Source organism: Passer montanus, unplaced genomic scaffold (assembly GCF_014805655.1).
Source record: "Passer montanus isolate IOZ18808 unplaced genomic scaffold, ASM1480565v1 scaffold98, whole genome shotgun sequence".
Taxonomy (NCBI): domain Eukaryota; kingdom Metazoa; phylum Chordata; class Aves; order Passeriformes; family Passeridae; genus Passer; species Passer montanus.
The window spans coordinates 2,204,056-2,208,446 of NW_024375256.1; positions in this window are offsets into that span (position 1 = coordinate 2,204,056).

The window sequence follows — 4,391 nt, forward strand, 5'->3', positions numbered from 1 at the left end:
TATTTTTGCTCAATTGTTGTTGTGTTTTTTAAGCAGATGGATTTTCTCCAGGCTGCCTGTTCGACCTCAGTGGTCCCTGGTGCCTCCACCAGCTTCTCCCTTCTGATAATCTATTTTTTAATAAGGAAAAACTGTTGTACCTTTAACAGAGATGTTCACATTTGCCCCGGAGCCAGAGAGGCACTTGAAGGAGATTTCATTTTTATTTTCTTTTCCCTTGTGCTTTCCATCTCTGCCAGTGGCCTCGGAGCTGATGGCAGAGCTGGGATCCTGCTCTGGCCTCGGGACATTTGATTTCAGTGTATTTAAAAATCAATTACTCGGTATTATCTTATTAAAAGAAAAGCTGTTCCCTTAGGTTAGCAGGCTGGGAATGTCATATTCCACCCAGGATTCGGACTCCACGTCCCCTCAGGTCTGTGTGTGGCCAAGCTGAGCCTGTTCCTTGTCCTGCAGGGCTGGTTTCTCTCTTGGTAACCTCATTTCTCTTAGGAAGGAGCTTCCCCTGCTCCTTGTTTTTATTGAATTACCCCCCATGCAGGAGGGAAACCCACCAGCCAAAGCCTGGATGCTTCCCCTGCTGTTTTCCCTGGCTGTGGACTGCTCAGCTGGGGAAAACAAGGAGCCTGGGATCAATTTTGTTCCCTCCACCTGCTGAATTCCTTATCACCCGCCTGTGCCTGATAAGTTTGTGTGTACAGGAAGGGAGGGGTTTATTCCCGAGGTACTTGCCCAGCTCCAGGTGCCCTTTACACTGGGTGCCCCCTGGCACCTCCCTTTTCCTGCTTTTTCTGGCTGGGTGCTTAGAACTGTTTTGTGAGGCTGCAGGGGCACTTTGGGAAGTGGGGATGAGATTTGGGGCTGCTTAATCCCAGCCTGGAGGGTGTGAGATGCATGACCAGGAACCCTGGAGCTGGGAGAGCTCCTGAGCTCCGGGGAGTGCCAGGGGACAGTGTCCTTGTGCTGCTTGGGGAATGCCAAGGGACAGTGTCCCTGTCCTGCCTGGGAGTGCCAGGGGACAGTGTCCCTGTCCTGCCTGGGGAATGCCAGGGGACAGTGTCCCTGTCCTGCCTGGGGAATGCCAGGGGACAGTGTCCCTGTCCTGCCTGGGAGTGCCAGGGGACAGTGTCCCTGTCCTGCGTGGGGAGTGCCAGGGGACAGTGTCCCTGTCCTGCCTGGGGAGTGCCAGGGGACAGTGTCCCTGTCCTGCCTGGGAGTGCCAGGGGACAGTGTCCCTGTCCTGCGTGGGGAATGCCAAGGGACAGTGTCCCTGTCCTGCCTGGGGAGTGCCAGGGGACAGTGTCCCTGTCCTCCCTGGGGAGTGCCAAGGGACAGTGTCCCTGTCCTGCCTGGGAGTGCCAGGGGACAGTGTCCCTGTCCTGCCTGGGAGTGCCAGGGGACAGTGTCCCTGTCCTGGTTGGAAATCCCAAGGGACAGTGTCCCTGTCCTCCCTGGGGAATGCCAGGGGACAGTGTCCCTGTCCTGCCTGGGAGTGCCAGGGGACAGTGTCCATGTCCTGCTGGGGAATGCCAGGGGACAGTGTCCCTGTCCTCCTCCTCAGGTGGTGGCTGTTGATGTCCTGCTGGGGAATGCCAGGGGACAGTGTCCCTGTCCTGCCTGGGAGTGCCAGGGGACAGTGTCCCTGCCCTCCTGTTTGACACTTGCAAGGTGTTTCAATTCAGTGATTTTCGGGTTAAAAGGCGGTGTCACCACACCCAGCAGGGTCAGTGCAGCTGGCAGCAGGCTGGGTTTAAATCCCTGCAGGTGTGCCGGAGCAGCTGGGACTGCAGGAGGAGCCCCTGGAGAAGGTACTGGATGTCACAGGCTGTCCCCTGTCCCCGTTCCCTGCCGGGCGGTAATGACACCACGCAGCAGCTTTGGGAAAGCTGATCCAGCTCCGGGCTGGTTCCACCCACCCATCAAAGCCGGGCTCACCTGTCCCCTGTCCCCGTTCCCTGCCGGGCAGTAATGACACCACTTTGGGAAAGCTGATCCAGCTCCGGGCTGGTTCCACCCACCCATCAAAGCCGGGCTCAGCCCAGCGGCTGCTGCAGCTCTGCTCCTTCAAGGCTGAGCGCAGCTCCAGCCCCTCTCCCTCCCTCGGGAGGGATCAAAGGACGGCTGCTCGCCCGGCTCCGGGGGTTTTATTGCGTCTCTATTAAAGCTGTTCAAAATCTTTCCATTGTGGCAGTGTCTGGGAGTGATAAGTATTCATAACAGAGGGGATTCAAGATGGGCTTGGTTGTAAAAACACCTCTAAGCTGGCTGGATTTATGGCTGTTAAATCATCCCTCCTCTCATCTGTCACAGCCTTTTCAGATGTTCATCACCGAACAACAGCGAGGCTGGGGCCATAATTTGTGCTGCAGCGTGGAGCAGGAGGAGGGGAGCCCTCTCCACCAGTAACTGCCTCAGGATTTATGGAGACTTCTCCCAATCTTTTTTTTTTCCCCGAGCAGAAGAGGCTTTGCTTCTCTTTCTGCTGTTGCCAGCTTGTTCGTCCAGCTGGAGCCAGGGAAGTCCGGGTGGGTTTAGAGCCCTGCTGGGAGGGCTGGGAGCAGCTTGCAGGGAATTTGGGGCTGGCCAGGATCTGCAATGGGGGCTGTGCCTCTCGCTGGGCTCTGCTTTGGGGCTGGGTCCTCCCGCCCTGCCCAGGTTTGGGGATGGAACACGGGAAAATCCCACTGCTGCAGCTGGCAAAGAGTCCTGGAGAGGTTTGGGTGGGAAGGGAACTCAAAGATTTGGGTCCTGATATTGGGGTGTAGGCTTGGGGGGCTGGTTCATCAGGCTGCAAACCAGGGGCTCCCTGCCTGCTCTGAAGACTGGGGGGAATTTCTGGAGATCTGGGATCGTGTTTAGAGACACCTGCTCACTCTGCACCCACCTGAAAGGTCAGAGCTTGGGTATATTTTTGTTGGATTGTGTGAACATTTCCAGGAGTTGGGATTTTTTTTTTTGTTTGACACTTGCAAGGTGTTTTCTTTTTTTCTTTTTTTTTTTTTTCCCCTGTGTGAAAATAAACTATTCAAAGCAGAGTTGGGGAATTTACTGCTATGAACAAAAAGGTGGGAAGGGAATTCCATAATCCCATGGAAGCTCCAACAGGAGACATTTACACCCCTGTGGCAGCTAATAATACATTACTAATTGCTAATATTAATAAATCTACTGTTTATTATAAGAAATAAGTAGTATAAGTGTTATAAGAAATAATAATTGTTTCAGGTTGTAATAGGTGATTGTACTACTGGATTCAAAAATATAATATTGTAAATAGAATTTAATAGATTTAATGGATTATTTTTAGGTAATGGATATAATAGATAATTTAATCCCAACAGTAGAATTTTTATTGATGATTGTATTAATAGCTAACACCAATTCTGTAGATGCTGATGCTTACAGGAGATGACAATAAACGCTAATACAATAAATGAATAATAAATATTAATAAAGATAATAACTGGGCCCTTGTCACCATGCTGAGAGGACAGAGGGCAAAGGATGGGTGACACCACAGGCCACTGGTGTCACCCGAGGCCTTGGGCACCCCAGGACTGGACTGGCACTGTTTGGTCCATTACACCGAAGTGTCCCTTCCTGTTTGGCCACAGCTCGTAAGATAATGTAATTCCAACAGTAGAATTTATTGATGATTGTATTAATAGGTAACACCAATTCTGTAAATGCTGATGCTTACAGGAGATGACAATAAATGCTAATACAATAAATGAATACTACAAATTAATAATAAATATTAATAAAGATAATAACTGGGCCCTTGTCACCATGCTGAGAGGACAGAGGGCAAAGGATGGGTGACACCACAGGCCACTGGTGTCACCCGAGGCCTTGGGCACCCCAGGACTGGACTGGCACTGTTTGGTCCATTACACCGAAGTGTCCCTTCCTGTTTGGCCACAGCTCGTAAGAATTATCCTCTGTGTCCCCACTTGGCCCCCAGATCAATTAATGGGGACACAAATGACCTCAGGAGCCCCTGTGTCCACATCTGACCCCACAATCAATTAATGGAGACACATATGACCTCAAGTAACCCCCAGATCAATTAAAAAATACATAAATGACCTCAAATAACCCCTGTGACCTGAAGTAACCCTGATCAGGGCCTCAAATGACCCCTGTGACCTGAAGTAACCCCGATCAGGGCCTCAAATGACCTCAAATGACCCCTGTGACCTGAAGTAACCCCGATCAGGGCCTCAAATGACCTCAAATGACCCCTGTGACCTGAAGTAACCCCCAAAGAGGGTCTAAAATGACCTCAAGTAACCCCTGGAGGAATGAAAAAATACTGCAATGACCTCAAGTAACCCCTATGACCTCAAATGACCCCTGTCACCTCACGTAACCCAGATCAGGGCCCCAAA